Below are 20,647 nucleotides of genomic sequence, written 5' to 3'. Positions count from 1 at the left end.
TATCTGGAAATAAAACTTTGGCTTACCTTGTGATTGCACAACCCAATCCAACCATGAAGATCAAAAGGAGCTTTGCATTAATAGCATTGTGAAAGATTTAATTTTTTTTTTAAATCACATTTTGTCTCAAAACAATGGCCTGGAATATCCTGCACAAATTACATGGAAGATTGATGGGAATACCCAGAAATATGCTTGTTAGACCTATCCTCTTATAGGCTTTGTCCTTCTTCCCAGATATCACTGGCTGTCCCCACCCTCCCCATGGCATGTACATGAATTAGAGTTGAGGAGTGGGTGCAGTTCCACAGTACTGGTTGGTGAAACATGATTAATTCTTTTGGCAGTGGCACGCTAGAATGGCTGCCTCTTTTCATCAATTAGGCTGCATCCACTTCCATTTTAACAGCAGTCTGACCCTCTTTCTGTCTCCCTCCCTCCCCATCCTGAATCATCTTAACTCCAGATACTGTAATCCCTGCACTTGATCTATTGCTACCATATCAAAAGTGTGTTCTTATGAGGTTCTGGGGGCCCCCAATTACAGGTGAGAGCCCCGCAGGAAGACTTACATAGTGAAGCCAACCAACAAACAAGGTTATGATCAAGCTTCGTAAGGTTTGTCAGTGTAAATCCAAGTCCCGTGCCCTGACACAATAATATGGCACATCACTTTCTGCTCATTCTTTTTTTTTGTCAGCTTTTTCCTGAAACTATTCTGAAGCACAGGTTTGGAATTTCTTTAGAGCTCGATTAAAATCTAAACAAATTTTGCCCAAGATTTGCCAGGTAGCACTCTGCCACAAAAAAAATCTTGATGCTTCAAGTGACAGGAAAATGCCTTTACAAAGTGTATGCCAAAACATACACTTGTTTTCTCTGAGATCTCTACTATTATGTGGAACAACAGGAAGAATCACATCTGGGGTTGGGACTGAGCGAAGGGTGACAGGGACTATCAGGGAAATGGGCCTTGTAATCAGGATCAGGAATAGGATCAGAGATTGATCTTACAATTGGGTAACAGAAGAGAGTTGTGGACAGACTGAGCCCTGAGATGGTGGTATCAGAGGGGGAATGTTTCAGAAATAGGATTTGAATGCCAGAGTTATAGGGAGTGAGGAATGCATTTTGTTTGTGGAAGCAAACATCAAGTGATTTCCTTAAAAAGGATCTGCCTATTGAGCAGCAGGCACAGTTAGTGTACCAGTTAGCACAACACTGTCACAGGGCTTTCAAATCTGGCACTGTCTGCAAGGAGTTTGTACATTCTCCCTATGCCTGCAAGGGTTTCCTTCGGGTACTCCAGTTTCTTCTGTTACAAACCGCATGTAACAAGCAGCATTAGGCAATGAACCAGACAGTGTTCAAATTTAAAACATTGATTTTATTTCTAACTCTTAAACTTTAAACTATTCTTAACACTAAATCTATCCCCAACTATACGCAGGTATACTAGTGTATGTGAAATACCCAAACCATTACAGTCCAGGCCAAAATCTAGAAAGTTACTTCAAAGTTCAGTCTTTCAATTTCAGTGTTGAAGCATAAGGCTTTGAAATTTGATGCCCAGGATTAATGTTGAACTGATGGGAAGACTGGAGTTGAAACTGCTACAGACTCATGAATTCTTCTTGCGTTGCCTTTGAAGAAATGTCCATCCACATGAGCAGTGGTCATTACCCTTCTGGTCCTTTTGTAGGTGAGACTCAAACTGGTGGCCTCCACGAAGCTGCCAAGACCCTGGCACCAGTCTCTCCAAGTGACCTTCACTGTTAGTTACACTCAAAATGAAGCGGTCTCTCCAAGTGGCGGTTGGAAATAAAAAGGTACAGAGTGGGGGCAGCTGGCCACGTCAAGGTGTTCAAGAGGAGAAGGAAAGCTTAAAAGGGGTCTTGGGTTGTGGGGGTGGTGACGGTGGAGAGTCACTGTCATGGAAGTAAACCTGGAGGTGGCAGAGGCAATGGAAGAAGAGTTCAGCATCATGGTGTGCGTGGAACTCATTAAGGTGTGGGCAGAGGGGACGAGGGTGAGGCCTCTGCTGAGGACTGAGAGGGGAAGGTCAGAGGGGATAGTAGAGATCAAGCAGGGGTCAGAGTGGTAAATTGTACATGCTGCATACTGCATGATGTTACTGTGCATGTCTACCAATTTGGATGTGCATCCATTTTTCATGCGCACTAATATTGGTACAAACCTTTGAAACCCAGTGCTTTCAGGATTTAATTGTGATTGTAGTTTAAGATTTTCATCTAACTGAAAATTCCTATTTGATTGATCCCTTTTGGTTTTATCAACCATGCAGTGAATAATTTCCAGTATCTCATGAAAGACTCAAGAACGAATGTTACCAGAATGTCCTTGGAATGGAAGCAGAACTGTAAATCAGTCCTCCATTGACATTTTTTTAAAAACTTCTAATGCAAAGAAATAACTTGCATTTATACAGAAAATGAATTATTTACAGAATTATAGTCACTTTTGGAATATAAGCTCATGCATTTACCTCTTTGCATACAAAAGAGTTGCGCATATCAAGTGATAATAATTACCAGCTGACCTCCTTTGATAGTGTAAAATGGAGAATAAATAATGGCTGGAACACCAAGAGTACTTCCCTGTTTTTCCTTGAACTGTGCAGTGGAATCTTTTCCAGCCACCTGAACAAATTGATGTTGCCTGATGAAAAATGATATCTCTAACAAGGCTGCACACAGTGAAGCACCCACATGGAATAGAGTTAAATTTCTTATCTAACGTTCTTACCCAGAATGAAGACTTATCCACAAGCCAAGCTGTGTTGGAATTCTTAAACTGTGATAAGGTTTAAAAGGCACAAGGTAATGGTGTGCTCAACGTAAACTACAGTGAGAGCCTATTCATTATTACCAGGTGGTTTTGCCAATGTTACCATTAAGAAGCTGGAGTGATTCAGCAGGTCAGGGCACATCTATAGAGGAAAATGGCCAGTCAACAGTTCAGGTGGGGACCATTTCTCAACGTAACACTGGGGAATGGTTGGAATTGCTCTACCTGCAGCTCTAGAAACTCAATGGGTTTAATGGCCTCTTTCGATGTTTATGACAATTATATTATAGTGGCACCGTACAGCTCGTCGACTAACTTCCCAAAAACTTAATGGCATACACATAATAATTGAGCAATTCATACTTGCAAAGACTGTACTCAATTGTTAGTAATCACATTTAATTTAACATGTAATTTCATTCAGCCGTCTGCAAGACAAAAAACACCTGTTTCCCAACAATACAAGAGGATACCCAGGTGATGAGTATTACTGAAAATTATACCAACAAAGATGCTTTTCCATTGGTTTGTTGGCTTTCTTTTATGTGTTCTTTTTGGAAAAATTGCATTTATTGTATCTTTTAGCAAAATAACCGCATGTAGTTAATGCATTTAATAGACTTTGGAAGGAATTACACCTAAGAAAAAAGCTTTAATATAATTAGGTGAGTCACCAGATTTCAAAACTGAAGAATCAATAGGGCATTAACTTTTTTTTTCATCCTGTGATTCTGTTAGGATTTGTTTTAGGATATCAAGCAGGGACAGGAGCAGTCTTGGGCATGACACAATACTTAGTAGTATAGAATTTTGACTCATTGGTTAAGCAATGCAAGTACTGGAAGCCATCTGTCCCCATGTCATCGAACCCAATTTCAAATAAGTTTCTTTCTAAAAGAAGAACTACATTATTCTTCCTCATACTGAGTCCCATGTCAGTTTGGTCAAATAGATATATTCTGATATAATTAGGAGACCAGTGCCAATATTAGTAGGTTCAACAATTCGACAAGTGTTTGATGAATTGCCAAAGATTTCATGTTTAGCTGCTTTTATAAAAAATCTTATTTATTTGAAGTGACAACTCAAAGAGAGCAGTTGAATGTCAGGGATTTATTTAGGCCTATCTCCTAAAGAGTGATTTCCTGTTGACACGTGATCTGAGGTGAACATTGGTAGCAGACCTGTATGAATTTGTCACAGTAGTTACATTACCTCCTCAGGAAATGAGTGTTGTAGGTGTCCCTGCTAAGGCTCTCTCCCTCCTGTACGCCTCCTCATTGCCATTTGTGATTCTGCTGACAACTATTGTATCATCGGCAAATTTGTAGACAGCATTGGAGTTGTGCCTGGCCACACAGTCATGGGTCTATAATAAGTAGAGCAGTGGGCAAAGCACACATCCTTGAGGTATGTTTGTGTTGATAATCAGTGAGGAGGAGACAGAGTTTCCAATTTGTACGGACCATGGTCTTCCAATGAGAAAGTCAAGGATCCAGTAGCCGAATAGGGGTACAGAAGCCCAGAGTTTGTGGGTTCTGGTCCAGCACTGAGGAAATAATGGTGTTGAAGGCTGAGCTGTGTTGATGAAAAGCAGCTATATGTATGCTGCTTTTTCGAGGTGATCCAGAGCTGACTGGCAAGCCAGCAATATTGTATCTGCTATGGAGAGATTGTAATGAGAGAAAATTGCAATGGGTTAAAACCTTTGCTTAGATAAGTGTTAACTCTGGCCATGACCAGCCTCTCAAAGAACTTCATCATAGTAGAAGTTAGTGTTACTGGCAACTCACACTTGGGCACTGGGGTGATTAATGCCCTTTTGAAGCAGGTGGGAACCTCTGACTGCAGCAATGTGAGGTTGAAAATGTCCACGAGCCCTCTGGCTAGTTGGTTGGCACAGATTTTCAGTATCCTGCCGTGTTCGCCATCAGGGCCTGATGCCTTGTGAGGGTTCATCCACTCGAATGATATTCAAATGTTGGCCTCAGAGACAGATATCATAGGATCCCCAGCTTTTGCAGGGATTCTCATAGGCATTGTTGGGTTCTCCTTCTCAAAGCGGGCACAGAGGCGTTCAGCTCATCAGGGTAGTGAAGTATCACAGACATCTATGGTATTTCCCCTCACTTTGTAGTCTGTAATAGCCTGAATTGTAACATCAGGTTTTTCTTTGCACTAACTACAATTGTGAATATCGATCTACTATTTTAAATTTATTATATTTTCCTCTTGTGTAGCAATTTCATTCATACATATTGTTTATTAATTTATTTTATGTTCCCTTGGAGCTGCAACAAGCACAATTATCAATGTACTTGCACATTGTACACACACGCACAAAATATACGTTACACAAGGGGAAAAGAAAAGGAGTTCACTTAAATGTGTTGGATTTCATTGATAATGGCTCATGCAGAGAGTAAAATTATCAGCCTTTAAATTGGAGTTCTCCCTTTCTTGGTTATCTAAATCAATGTTGCTTTTACCACTAACATCATGTTGACCCTTGCAAACTAAATGACATTTTCTGCAATATTATTACATTTTCTGAAAGAACATTTGAAATAGCATTAGTCTGATACTCCTAGAAACTTGCATTAAAGTGGAACCCGCACAGTTGCTGAAAGGACTATATTCAATTAATCATAATGTCAGATATTATGCTTCACACAAATCTGATTGTTACACCAGTCTTCAAAGGTGCATTCCTCATCAGAGGAATGGAGGGGGCGCATGCACAATGGCTGGCAATGGATGAGAGAGAAGGTTCATGAAAGAGGAAGAGAGTGACACTTCCTTCTTTGCTTTCATCTCTCCCTTTTGTGTGCATATCTTTTACTTGAGTATAGTTTATGCTACTGATAAGTAGAAACTCTGCCTGTCCTGCAGGGAAAATAGAACTTCAGGGTTGTATGTGATGTACTCTGACGATAAATTTGAAATTTGAACTACAGTATTCTCCTTCAGATGTGAGAATCCACTCAGTCAAGTCATGAACAAAATATAATGCATGTCCTCACAAAAGTTGTCAGGGTGCGTTGCCCACCAATGAAAATAGTTGTTACGTGAATGTAATTCATTATAATTTTATACATCAGCTCTATTTAACTCCTGAGAAGTTAAAGAAATACAAGTTTATTTCTTCTGATTTATGTTTTAGGTGCCACAAACAAGTTGGTTCTGTTTTTTGCATTCTATTTGGTTGTGTGAGACAGTGAAACCTTTTTGGAATAGAATTATGGAATTTTTAGAAGGTTTACTTAAATTCAAATTTTCGCTTGACCCTTATTGGGTTACATTTGGAATTAAAATTAGATAAGTTTCAAATTGCTTTTTTGAAACTGGCATTAGTTGTGGCAAGAAAATGTTTGGTGATTACTTGGAAAAATTAGAATGATTTAAGTATTCAATGGTGGCATATGGAAAAGAGGTCTTGTATTCCGCTGGAAAAGATAACATATAATTTATGTGATAATTATCCCTTTTTTGACAAGGTGTGGAGCCCATGTATGAAACATATGGTTTTAAAACTGTAGTAGTTTTTTTTCGCTCCTGCTTTTGGGGTTGCACCAAAGCACGGTGATATTGGACGATTGTTATGTGAGTTGATATCCTCCTCCTCTTTTTCTACTTTCTATCCTTTCTTTAAGGGTAGTTTAGAAGGGAGAAAATACAATGTATATTTGTACTTTTGATTGTATGCTTTATTTTGAGTAAGAAATAAAAAATACTGAAAAGAAAATAGTTATGAGCAATTGTCTTCGTTTCAGCATAAACTGCCATGAGGAAATATCATCTAGACCTCTGTACTGATTATCAGTAAACCATGTTTGTGGTTAATGAAGAGGGTCATGAAGTCTGCTTTGATTCTATGATTTTGCAGACTCTCCAGGACTCTTAATGAGGTAGCCATTTAGAGCTGTGCAAACAAAGCCTGCTTGATCTGCTCAGTGCAGTGATGACGGACATTCCCCAGCAATCCTTTTCTTTCTCCTCCTGCTCTCTAAACCCACAAGGTTTATGCTCTCCTCCTGCTCTCCTCAAGTGAAACCATTGCCTTTGACTGGCAACATCCAGCCCATGATGATGAAGCCTTTGCACCTTATCGGCACAATATTATGATACTGAAAACAGAAGTGGCTGGAAATACCGAGCATTGCGGAAATGTCCGCCTACTTCCACCATCAACTCGGCCCTTACCCACACTCCCCCATTTCCTGCTCATCTGCCCTGGGCCTCTCTGCCCTCAGGCAGGATTGTGGAAAGAGAAGCAGAATTACTCTGTCCCTCTGCATATAGATGCTGCCAAATCTGCCCAGCATATTCTGTTTTAATTTCAGAACTCCAGTATCTGCTTTGTTACTGTACATATTTTACAGGCATCTCCTGGATTGATGAAGCAGCAAAGTTCCATTGAATATACAGCATAGGCGTTTTCCACTATGATTTTGTTATTTGCAAAGCTCTTGTTGCTTGACGCTTAGCTGCTATGCTTAGAGGTGCACTGGTTTGAGGAGCCAAGGAGTAGTCCCTGTCCAATGTGATGTATTCTTTCAGGCAGTGCCAGTTGCTAAAGATGGATGGAACACATGTGCTTCCCCCGTCCCCTGCAAGGAAATGCACCCATAATGAGCTCATTAACCTCATTCACTTTTATGCCAACTTCCACCCGGATCTCAAACTCACCTGGTCTATTTCCAACAATACTCTCCCCTTTCTCTCCAGCCAGATGGCATTATTATTTGCTTCCTTGCTTTCTGCTAAACTTGCTCACCTTTTCTTTTCCAGTCTTTCCAGTTCTCCCCTCCCTTCCCCATCTCTCCTCCCCCTGATCGCTGCTGTCCCCTCCCACCACCTATCATCTCCTGCCTTTGAGACCCCCCCCCACTTTCTTTTTGTTCAGACTCCTTTGTCTCATACCTTGATGAAGGGCTCAAGCCCGAAACATCAGTTATGTGTTTTTACCTTTACTACATAAAGTACACTGTTTGACCTGCTGAGTTTCTCTAGCATTTTGTGTTTTTACTTCAACAACAGTGTCCGCAGATTTTCATGATTTACCTCTCCTCTTTCTTGATCTCTGTCTCCATCTTGGGAGACAAGCTTTCCACAGACATATTTTTCAAGCCCACTAACTCCCACAACTACATCAACTGCACTTCCTGACATCCAGACCCCTGCAAGGATTCTATTCCCTTCTCACAATTTCTCCATCTCCACCACATCTGCTCCCAAAATGATGTCTTCCAGTCCATAATCTGAAATGTCTGCTTTCTTCCACCATCAACTCGGCCCTTACCCATACTCCCCCATTTCCCACTCATCTGCCCTGGGCCTCTCTGCCCTCAAATGTTACAAACACAGGATTCCCCTTGTCCTCACCTCACCTGCCTCTGCATCCAACACAATATCCTCTGTAATTTCCACCACCTACAACATGATCCCACTACTAGACACATCTCCTCTCCTATCGGCCTTCCACGACTCCCTCGTCCACTCATCACTCCCCACCAATCGCTCTCCCTGACACCTTACCCTGTGGCCGCAGAAAGTGCCACACTTGCACCCACACATCCTCCTTCACCACCATTTGGAGCCCCAAACAGGTCTTTCAAATGAAGCAACACTTCACTTCTGTATCTGTAGGAGCGATCTATATCTGGTGGTCACATTGTGGAGTTCGCTACATTGGAGAGACTGGGCGCAGACTGGGAGATTGATTCACTGAGCACCTTCACTCTGTCTGTATCAGTGACAGGGATCTCCAAGTGGCTATACATTTCAATTCTTCCCCCCCCCCTCCCATCTGTCCATGGCCTCATGTACTATCCCACCAAGTTGAAGGAACACTACTTGATGTTCCATCTGGGCACTCTCCAATCTGATGGCATTAGCACTGACCTCCGGTTTCTGCTGACCTACTCTCTATTCTCCCTCCCTTCCCTTCCCTTTTGTCTTCTTTCCCCAAGCTCTCCACCCCTTTCCCTCTCTATTCCAGAGCCATCCTTTCTCTTCATTCTTGCTGCTGTGCCCTCACTCCCTTATTCATCTATTACCTCCTGCCTTTGGATTGTGCTCCTCTCCCTGCCCCCTCCCTCCCCCCATTCCTACCATTTTGTTTGGGCAATTGCTAACTTTTTTTCCATTCCTTGATGAAGGGTTCAAGCCTGAAACATTGCTTATTGACCTTTAACTTTGCTATATAAACTATACCCTTTGACCAGCTGAGTTTCCCCAGCATTGTGTTTTTGCTTCCATAAGACAGTGACCAAAGAAAACTTTCCTGATGATCCATATTTGCATGACCATTCAGGCAGTGACAATCATTTCTGCTGAGAAAGAGCTTCAGGTTATTGAAAGGAAGCCTTATGGATGCAAGAGGCCTCTCTGCACTTGCGGGAAGTTTGCAATACTGGCAAGTTGAAGTGCTTGATCCGCCATCTGTTCCTCACTAAAATCAAATTGGATGTAAGTATTTCTTTTCAAGTTCATTGCATCCTCCCTGGTGTGACAGTGAACAGCAAATTGGAGACATGGCAGGCATTAGTTCAGTTACTTGGAAGTATGTTGAGGAGGGGAAGCTTGGAGTCAATGTGACCATGCTTTTCGTCATAAGCAGTGCAAGTGCAAGAATGCATTATTCATCAGAGGAAATATAGAATGTTCCTGAAGGATCTTTAATCCTGAAGATGCTTCTCTTTGCTGATGGTCATGTCCACCTCCTGCAGAGAGGACTGAGTGATGAGCATAGCCACAATGACCCTTCTCTATTTGGAACTCTGTCACTGAGTCATAACTACACCAACTACACCATGCTAAAAAAAAAATACTAGAAATACTCCACAGATCAGGTGACATCTGAGGAAAGAGAAACAATTCATGCTTCAGGCCAGAGGACCGTCATGAGAATGGCCTTGGATCTGAAATGTTGACTGTTTCTCTTTCCCCAAATGCTGTCTGAACTGCTGAGCGTTTCTGCCTTTATTACAAACTTGCGTACATTTTTCAGAAAGAAACACATGATAAAGTATTAGTCTTGTCAAAAAAATTAAAATCTTTTTGGAGCATTTTTGGACACAAGCAAGCGTAGTCTCACAAATATAATCTGTTGCACTCCACTTTGATCAAATTTATTTTTTTCTTACAGAACCCTATAGGTGCAATGAAGTTTTGAGTCTCCTTAGGAGAGTACAATTTCAATCTTGTCATCTTTGCAAGGTTGTAGGTGATCCCAGAACAGCTGTGCATTTATTGCGAACCAACCCTCTTTTCAATCTTCTTCAGCATGATGCTGAACCAAGCCATGAAAGACCCCAACAATGAAGACGCTGTTTACATCCGGTACCGCACGGATGGCAGTCTCTTCAATCTGAGGCGCCTGCAAGCTCACACCAAGACACAAGAGAAACTTGTCCGTGAACTACTCTTTGCAGATGATGCCGCTTTAGTTGTCCATTCAGAGCCAGCTCTTCAGTGCTTGACGTCCTGCTTTGCGGAAACTGCCAAAATGTTTGGCCTGGAAGTCAGCCTGAAGAAAACTGAGGTCCTCCATCAGCCAGCTCCCCACCATGACTACCAGCCCCCCCACATCTCCATCGGGCACACAAAACTCAAAACGGTCAACCAGTTTACCTATCTCGGCTGCATCATTTCATCAGTTGCAAGGATCGACAATGAGATAGACAACAGACTCGCCAAGGCAAATAGCGCCTTTGGAAGACTACACAAAAGAGTCTGGAAAAACAACCAACTGAAAAACCTCACAAAGATAAGCGTATACAGAGCCGTTGTCATACCCACACTCCTGTTCGGCTCCGAATCATGGGTCCTCTACCGGCACCACCTACGGCTCCTAGAACGCTTCCACCAGTGTTGTCTCCGCTCCATCCTCAACATCCATTGGAGCGCTTACACCCCTAACGTCGAAGTACTCGAGATGGCAGAGGTCGACAGCATCGAGTCCACGCTGCTGAAGATCCAGCTGCGCTGGATGGGTCACGTCTCCAGAATGGAGGACCATCGCCTTCCCAAGATCGTGTTATATGGCGAGCTCTCCACTGGCCACCGTGACAGAGGTGCACCAAAGAAAAGGTACAAGGACTGCCAAAAGAAATCTCTTGGTGCCTGCCACATTGACCACCGCCAGTGGGCTGATATCGCCTCAAACCGTGCATCTTGGTGCCTCACAGTTTGGCGGGCAGCAACCTCCTTTGAAGAAGACCGCAGAGCCCACCTCACTGACAAAAGGCAAAGGAGGAAAAACCCAACACCCAACCCCAACCAACCAATTTTCCCTTGCAACCGCTGCAATCGTGTCTGCCTGTCCCGCATCGGACTTGTCAGCCACAAACGAGCCTGCAGCTGACGTGGATTTTTTACCCCCTCCATAAATCTTCGTCCGCGAAGCCAAGCCAAAGAACAAGAAAGATGTTGAAGGTGTGTTTGATCTGCAATTGGAGATAATCCAGTTAAACTTGCCACACTGTGCCTGAGTCTGTGGGAAGGAATCCTTCAACCATCCCATCTTCTCTTCTCAACACAGATGGAATCGCCAAAACTAATGATTTTACCTTCAAGTGGCAACCAATGTTCTGGAACATGTCCAAAATTCCTCTCACGGTGACTGTCAGAAATATCCTTCTAAGTGTAGATTTCCAATCTTGGTTGGGGATACTTAAAAGTCAAATTAAATACAACGAGCTGCATTTATGATGAAGTGAGAAAACTGCCGCACACATTCATCACATGAAGTAGAAGAAATCCGGAACTTGGGCAGCATTTCCAAGTTCACAACAGCATTGGAGAAAAGCACCCAGTGGAAGCAAAATACTGGTTGGATTAAAAAAAATGGTCATCAGATTCGTCCAGCTCTCTTTTAATGGTGGAATAAAAGTTTCTGGCAGATGGGTAAGTTTTTAGCCATCAATTATTGCCAAGTTGAAAATCCTATGGTGACTAAATATTTTTGTAGTGCTTTAAACATGCTCTGTATATTTTGTGTAATTTGTTAGATTTTTTGGTTGGCAAATCAAGCTCATTTTATAAAATGCAAATATGTCACAGTTTTTAGCATGCTGTAATTAAACAGTAACAATGTAGTACTTTCCTGTGCTGCATTATGTAGCACTCATTAAGGGCTTTCAAAGCTTAACAATGATAAACCACCTGGTCTTGTTAGCATAGTTAAATTCATAAAACTCCTTTCTTCTGCAGTGAATCAGGGTGTAATTGCATGAGATACATCAGGTCAGAGATGCTACATTGTACACAGATATAATTAGCCCAGCCAGCAAGCTTCTCATTTTAAGGGCAGTCAGCTATGCTGATTATCAAGAAGTCTGCAAAATATGTAGGCTGCTGTATATCAGAATCCTGCTGTGTTGTCGTTAATATACACATATTCAAAAGGCAGAAAACAGTGCACAAAACTATGAAAGACTCAGTTGTTTTAAACTGTGACTCTTTCATGCCACCATTATCTGCAATTCATGCAAAGGGTCTTTGACCCCAGAGAACAGCTTTTGTTGCCGTGAGTGATTTAAGATGAATAAATGATTTAACATCAAAGTCACAGAATGTACAAATAAACTTTTCATCTGCATTAAACAAAGTCAAAGTTTTTTTTAAAAAATCAGGAGAAAGGTACAGGGGAGATTACGATATTGCCATTCCCAAATACTGCTAGTTTTTAATTATTAAGTCTTCAGTTGCTTATGAACTGTCCTTGGGAATTTTAAATGATTTGATAGTGTTTGATGTTTGCTACCTGTTAGAAGAACATGGGAAATCCTACAAGGCCTCTTAATCGGGTCTAGGTACAGTGCATAGTAAGATGGTTGCAACCCTTGGAGTAATGAATTTCTTATGCAGCTTCCAGCAAAAATACATCTTTTATTCCAGAAAATTTCAAAATTGGATTTGTGAAACATCATAAACACAATCAATATCCAAAATAAGGACAGGTGAGAAAGGGGCTGGGGAGTGGGGCAGCCCTTTGTCTCCTATTTAAAACTCAGGTTAATTGTAGGTGCGATTACTGAACCAGATTAAGGATTTGGATTTCATGTTAATATCCACTGCATGGCCGAGTAATTCTAACACTACAGGCCGAGTAATTCCACTTCTTCGAGGCTCCAAGCAGAGGAAGGGCAAAAGGTTCTCCAATATTTCTGGATAATTTCTATCTTTGCCTCATGAACCATATATTTTTGGTCCAGTAATATCCCCCCACTCTCTCTCTGAGAATGGAGCAGTTAATCTCTCTTTTCAAGGGTGACCATACCATTTTCAGTACCCTTGAGTTTCCAAAGCAATGGCGAGGACCAAAGCAGATGATTATATATAAAAAAAATACTTAAGGGTTACAGCATGGCATCCCCTCTGGCCTGTGAGCTCAAGTCACCCAAACAACCCCATTCACCATTGGAATATGGAAAGAAGCCCAAACACTCTGAGGAAACCCACAGGGGGAACATACAAACTCCGTACAGACGGTGCTGGATTTGAACCGGGGCTGCTGCCACTGAAATGGTGTTGTGCTAACCTTCATACTAATTGTGCCAGTCTTACAGATTTACATATTACAGAACTATATTGTTTTGAAAAAGATTAATTGGTCACATGGATGTATTCGGGTTGCATGGGGCCATGGGCCAGAAGGATCTCTCTTCCTTAAAAAAGTAAAACTCTAAAAAAAATATTGTAATTTAGATAGTTTTTGAAAAAAGATCACTTATTTTAATAACTGAATTTATTTTGCTGGTTATTTTTATGACAGTTACTTTTATCTAAAAATTAGTTGAGGAAAAATACTCTGGATTGGTATATTTAGGACATGTTTATGGTTACTGCAGTGGATGGATTTTATCTAAACCCATTGTTCACTTACTTGTTTCAGGACATTGAATGTATTTCCTCCTCTAATCCAACAGAACTAATCTGAAGTAAATCACGAAAATCTGTAGACAATGTGGTTGAAGTAAAAAACACAAAATGTTGGAGAAGCTCATCAGGTCAAACAGTGTCCTTTACATAGCAAGTGTAAAAATACATAACCGCCGTTTTGGGCTTGAGGTATGAGAATGCCTGCAGGAGTCTGAACAAAAGAGTAAGGGGAGAGGTGGGTGACAGAGGCAGGAGATGATGTGGAGAAAGGAGGGAGGGGACACCAGCAATAATGGGGAGGAGGGATGGCTGGGTGGGTAATGGGGAAAGGGAGGGTGAAACTTGGAAGACAGGAAATGGGGAGGGGAAAGAAAAGTTCAGCAGAAATCAGAGAAATTAACATTAATGCTATTTGGCTGGAGAGTGCCCAGATAGAAGGTGTTGTTCCTCCAATCTGTGGGTGGTCTAGGTGGGATAGTGCAAAAGGCCATGGACTCTGGGAATGTGATTCAGAATTGAAATGGTTACCTACTAGGTGGTCACTGTGGTTGCAGACGGAGCGGAGGTGCACAGTGAAGTGATCTCCCAACCTGAATGCAGAGAAGGCCACAACGGGAGCACGGGATGCAGTAAATAAGTCTTACGGATATACGAGTGAAGTGTTGCTTCACTGTTTGGGGTCCTGGACTGTGGTGAGGGAGGAAGTGAGGGTGCAAGTACTGCACCTCCTGCAGCCACAGGGGAAGGTGCTGGGGATTGAGGTGGGGGGGGGGGTCAATAGGTGGGGAGGGAGTGCATGAGAGAATCACAGAAGGAGTGGCCCCTGCAGAAGGCTGTGAGGGGAGGAGAAGGAAAAATGTGGTGGGATCCTGTCGTAAGTGCCAAAAATTCTGGGAGATAATATGTTGGATGGTGATGCTGGCAGGATGGTAAGTGAGGATGAGAACCAATCTGATTACAGAGCTTCTAGCACTGAGTATTCCTGGAAACAGATAATCCAAAACTTGGAAAAGTAGTTTCTGTTTAGATGCGATTTGGTCATCGATGTCAGACAACTAGTGAAAACACAACGCTGGAGTAATTCAGCAGGTCAAACAGTGTCCTTTATATAGCAAAGGTAAAAATACAGAACCGATGCATGGGGCTTAAGCCCTTCATCCAGGGCAAAGGCCTGAAACATTGGTTCTGTATTTTTACCTTCATTGTATAAAGGACACTGTTTGACCTGGTGAATTTCTCCAGCGTTGTGTTTTCACTTCCACTATGATGTCTGCAGACTTTCGTGTTTTACTCCTGTTGGGTTCATGAGGATTCTACAGTAAGAGGGAATTCAATAATAATGGAGACAGACAAGTATTTTCTTGGCACAACTTGGCTCTTGGATTTTACGTTGTCTTGCTGATGCCAGGTTCAAGGATGTCATGGAGCAGCAACTGTACATTCTGAGGGAGAGTGGGAGCAGTTAAAGGTCATGTCCAAGGACATACATAAACAAAACTGAGGTCCTGTAGCAGATTAGAGAGAGCTAGGAAGGAGATTAAAGAGAAGGGAGCATAAAAGTGAGGGAATCAGACAAATAAATGTTTGGTGGGCAGGAGAGAGAGGGCTTGGTTTCGGGAGCTTTGGGACCACTTCTAGTAGAGAAGTGACCTGTACAATACAAATGCTGCACATCAACAGGATGGATCACTTTCCTTTATTGTTTAGGTTTACTGTTGGGAAGGTTCAAAATACCTTGTCAGGAGAAAAGCAGCACACAACAAAAACAAACTGCTGATGAAGATAAGGGTTTAATAAGGGGGCTTGGAAGACAGGAAAGATTTGTTTTCAGAAGACAAAATAAATAAAGTCTAAAAAAAAGCAAAACAAAGTATTTTGCTTGGGATTAATTAGGGAACAATTGTGACGATTTAATATCACAGATGGACTTGTATGACATTCATAGTGATTAACCGCAACTTAAGGAGGGCTAGAGGTGGCAGCTAAACATTTATGGTTGGAGGGTTTTTTTTAGACAAAATTGATGGAGGTAAAATACAAAAAGTAACAACATAGATGAAAAAAATAATTAAAACTGTGAGAGCCAATAATAAATTGGGGGAAAAAAAAAACAAATGAAGGCAAATGGAAGAAATATTGAAAGAAATTATTGAGGCCCCCCCCCCCCCCAGACAGTTATCGAAAAGTGGAAGAGCAAATGTTCAAGTCACTTTTTGATGGGGCAATATTTCTGTACCACTAACGAGACAGTGAAATTGAAACAGAAAATGTGGGAAATACTCAGCAGGTCTCAAAAAAAAACAATGAAAGGTTCTAATAAAACCTCATCGACCTGAAACATTAATTCAGTTTTCCTTCTCCACCAGTGCTACCTGGCTTGCATTTTATTCCATATTTCCAGTGTCTGTAGTATAACTCGGACAGTACCAGAGCAAAGAATACAGAATGCACAGAATTCTTGAAGTACATTCAAGTGTACCTTATTAATTAGGGTGTTAAATGCACATGCAGACTTGGGAATAAAGATGGGCAGATTGGATTGGAAGTACTGGGGAAAATGATAACAATTCAGTTGGATTTATCTTGATAATAGAGCTGGTTTGGAGTTAAATTTGTAAATTGTAGTATTTTTTTTACTAGATGTAAATTAGTCAGAATGGCCTGGAAACTGTTACTTGAGGATAAATCAGCAATCAAGCAGAATGAGGAATTCATGGAGGGATTTGTGAGGTTCAGACAAAAATGTTCCAATTCTCCAGGTGGAGAAGGAAAGCAGAGTTAATGCTTCAGGTTGTTGAGGTTTTATTAGAACCTTTCTTTCATTCTGCCTGACCTGCTGAGTATTTCCAATATTTTATATTTGAACTTCACTGCTTCGTTAGTAAAACAGAAGTTTTACCATTCAGAAATTTACTTTGAACATTTGCTCTTCTAATTTCTGATAACTGTTTTGGGGCCTCAAGCAACTTCTATTAATTTTTTTTTCCCATTTGCCTTCTTTTGTCTTCTTCCCCCAGTTGATTATTGTCTCTCACTATTTTGTTCCTTTTGAAGAAAAGGTAGAGCTCCTGAACTCTACACCCCCCACCCAAAAAAAAGAAAATTAGAGGGAAATAGAAGAACAAATACGTAGGCAACGAACAGAGATGTAAAATTATTTGGCAATGATAAGGATCTGCAGTACTCTAAAATTACATGGAATCGTGAACTCAAGCAAAGAATGCGGTATATGTTCAGCAGGTCAGGTGGAAATAATGGAATGCTATGATGAAATAGAATTGACCTGAAAAGTTAACTTTGTTTCCCTCTCCAGAGAGGCTATGTGATCTGTTGAGTATTCCTAGCATACAAAGCAGGATAATGGGAAAAAATAGTTAATCTAATAATTGCTTTTTACTTCAGTTTATAAATCCTGTAGCCAAGATATTAGAGACAGAGGAGAGACTGCAGATGTCAGAATTTGGAACCACATAATCTACATTGGGTGAGGCAGCATCAATGGGATAAACAAGAATTGCCATCAGGATTAGGTTTCCAATCTGCAATGCTGAGAGTTATTTTCTCTTCAACTGATGTTGCTTCACCCCGAGTTTCTTCAGCAGAATATGTGGTATCCAACATGTCATATCACGTTGCAGAGACCTCACCCTCCATGAATCGCTCATCCACTCCTCCCTTCCCATCAATCACCCCCAGGCACATACCCCTGTGACTGCTATATATGTGCATAGGAACCACTCTCTCTGTGACTCCCTCATCCACTTCTCACTTTCCACCAATTGCCCCCTTGGCACCTAACCCCATGACTGTAGAAAATACTACACATGCCCACACCTTCACCTTCATCAACACTCAAGGCCCCAAATAGTCCTTCCAATTGAAGCAACACCACTTGTAAATCTGAGTCATCTACTGCAATGGATGCTCCCATTGTGTTCTCCTCTACATCAAAGAGGCTGGACGCAGACTAGGAAATCACTTTGCTAAGCACTTTCATTCTGTCCACCACAACACCCAATAACAGGGCAATGGCGAGCCATTTTAATTCCCTACCCCATTCCAAAGCAGACATCTCTGTCCATGGACTGATGCATTGCCAGACTGAGACCACATGCAAATTGCAGGAACAACACATTATATTTCAACTGGACATCCTCCAGCTAGATGGCATTAACACTAGGGCCTTTCAAACTGCCATGTAAAATGGGGTTAACCGTGCAATTTGCCTGGTTAGTGCCCCAGTTACATGACAGTTAGAAAGGGTCCGACCCGGTCAACCTCATTGGAATCCAAGGGGGTCCCTGACATACCTCAGAGATAGTCAGGAAACCCAGTTACACTTACCTTGGTTGCTTTCGGGGGGTGTGGCAAGATTGCGTAAGGATCAGACGTGCCTTCCAGTCCTCTCCTGACTCTATCTTATTGTTTTGTCTAGAAATGCCCGTTAAAATTCTTTAAAAGTTTAGATAACTTCAGTGTTGTTAATTTATCTTCTGACGGTACAATTGGTGAAAAAGAGCAAAAACAAAACGACAACAGATCATCAAAAAACTACATTTTTTAAAAGTTCAACTTTTGGAGCCTACCTACAGAAAAAACATCGAGACTCAGTCTGAAATGGATCCCAGGAGAGAGGTACAGCTTTCGGATGTAGAGATCAATGTTACATCGGCAGAGCCCCCTAAAGAGGGCGCCAAACAGCCTTTAGAACAAAGAGTTACTCAGGTTCGCACATGTGCAGTAGCATCTGACGGCAATGTTATGAATGAACGACTTGTGAACCTTGAATCTAAATTATCTTATTTTCTTTGGCTTGGCTTCGCAGACGAAGATTTATGGAGGGGGTAAATGTTCACGTCAGCTGCAGGCTCGTTGGTGACTGACAAGTCCGATGCGGGACAGGCAGACACGGTTGCAGGGGAAAATTGGTTGGTTGGGGTTGGGTGTTGGGTTTTTTCTCCTTTGCCTTTTGTCAGTGAGGTGGGCTCTACGGTCTTCTTCAAAGGAGGTTGCTGCCCGCCAAACTGTGAGGCGCCAAGATGCACGGTTTGAGGCGATATCAGCCCACTGGCGGTGGTCAATGTGGCAGGCACCAAGAGATTTCTTTAGGCAGTCCTTGTACCTTTTCTTTGGTGCACCTCTGTCACGGTGGCCAGTGGAGAGCTCGCCATATAACACGATCTTGGGAAGGCGATGGTCCTCCATTCTGGAGACGTGACCCACCCAGCGCAGCTGGATCTTCAGCAGCGTGGACTCGATGCTGTCGACCTCTGCCATCTCGAGTACTTCGACGTTAGGGATGAAAGCGCTCCAATGAATGTTGAGGATGGAGCGGAGACAACGCTGGTGGAAGCGTTCTAGGAGCCGTAGGTGATGCCGGTAGAGGACCCATGATTCAGAGCCGAACAGGAGTGTGGGTATGACAACGGCTCTGTATACGCTTATCTTTGTGAGGTTTTTCAGTTGGTTGTTTTTCCAGACTCTTTTGTGTAGTCTTCCAAAGGCGCTATTTGCCTTGGCGAGTCTGTTGTCTATCTCGTTGTCGATCCTTGCATCTGATGAAATGGTGCAGCCGAGATATGTAAACTGGTTGACCGTTTTGAGTTTTGTGTGCCCGATGGAGATGTGGGGGGGCTGGTAGTCATGGTGGGGAGCTGGCTGATGGAGGACCTCAGTTTTCTTCAGGCTGACTTCCAGGCCAAACATTTTGGCAGTTTCCGCAAAACAGGACGTCAAGTGCTGAAGAGCTGGCTCTGAATGGGCAACTAAAGCGGCATCGTCTGCAAAGAGTAGTTCACGGACAAGTTTCTCTTGTGTCTTGGTGTGAGCTTGCAGGCGCCTCAGATTGAAGAGACTGCCATCCGTGCGGTACCGGATGTAAACAGCGTCTTCATTGTTGAGGTCTTTCATGGCTTGTTTCAGCATCATGCTGAAGAAGATTGAAAAGAGGGTTGGTGCGAGAACACTGCTTTGGTTCACGCCATTGTTAATGGAGAAGGGTTCAGAGAGCTCATTGCTGTATCAGACCCGACCTTGTTGGTTTTCGTGCAGTTGGATAATCATGTTGAGGAACTTTGGGGGGCATCCGATGCGCTCTAGTATTTGCCAAAGCCCTTTCCTGCTCACGGTGTCAAAGGCTTTGGTGAGGTCAACAAAGGTGATGTAGAGTCCTTTGTTTTGTTCTCTTATACAATGCAGGGATTATGCACGATTATGACTGAACTTGGTACTAGGTTTAATACTTTGGTGAAAATACATTCTCAACAGATGGCTGAGTTTGGAGCTTTTAAGCTTGAAGTGAGAGATAAATTTAATTCGTGTGAAGAAGATATAGACAAAATACGGAATCAAGTTTTTGATGTGACCAAAAGGGTCGAAGACTTACAAACTCAAAATAAAAATTTGGTGAAAAAGATTGATTATTTGGAAAACCAATCCAGACGGAACAATATAAAGATTATTGGTTTGCCGGAAGGTATGGAGGGACCAGACCAAAGAAAATTTTTTACTGAATGGATTCCACAGGTGCTGGGTCAAGAACATTTCCCGGAAGGTATAATACTGGAACGTGCTCACAGAGCCTTGCGTCGAAGACCTATTTCAGTTCAAAGTCCAAGACCTGTTTTGGTTCGTTGCTTGAATTATTACGACAGAAATAATTTTACGAGTGGCTATTAGAAATGCACAACAGAGAAAATCACCCTTGATGATTCAAAATAATCGAGTTTTCTTCTATGCGGATTTGAGTCAAGAAGTTATGTTGCAACGACGGGAATTCAGTCCTGCTAAGGAGTTGTTGTGGAAGAAAGGTTACAAGGCAACCTTTAGATATCCAGCTGTTTTGAAGGTTTTCCAAGATGGTTGCCAACCAAAGTTCTTTGATTCTTCAAAGGAAGATATAGCATTTGCTCAAGAGCTGCCAATTACTCAGTTTCAACAGAGTCATAGTCCG

The sequence above is a fragment of the Narcine bancroftii genome, chromosome 1 (genome assembly GCF_036971445.1).
Source record: "Narcine bancroftii isolate sNarBan1 chromosome 1, sNarBan1.hap1, whole genome shotgun sequence".
Taxonomy (NCBI): domain Eukaryota; kingdom Metazoa; phylum Chordata; class Chondrichthyes; order Torpediniformes; family Narcinidae; genus Narcine; species Narcine bancroftii.
Note: the sequence above shows the minus strand (reverse complement) of the source record.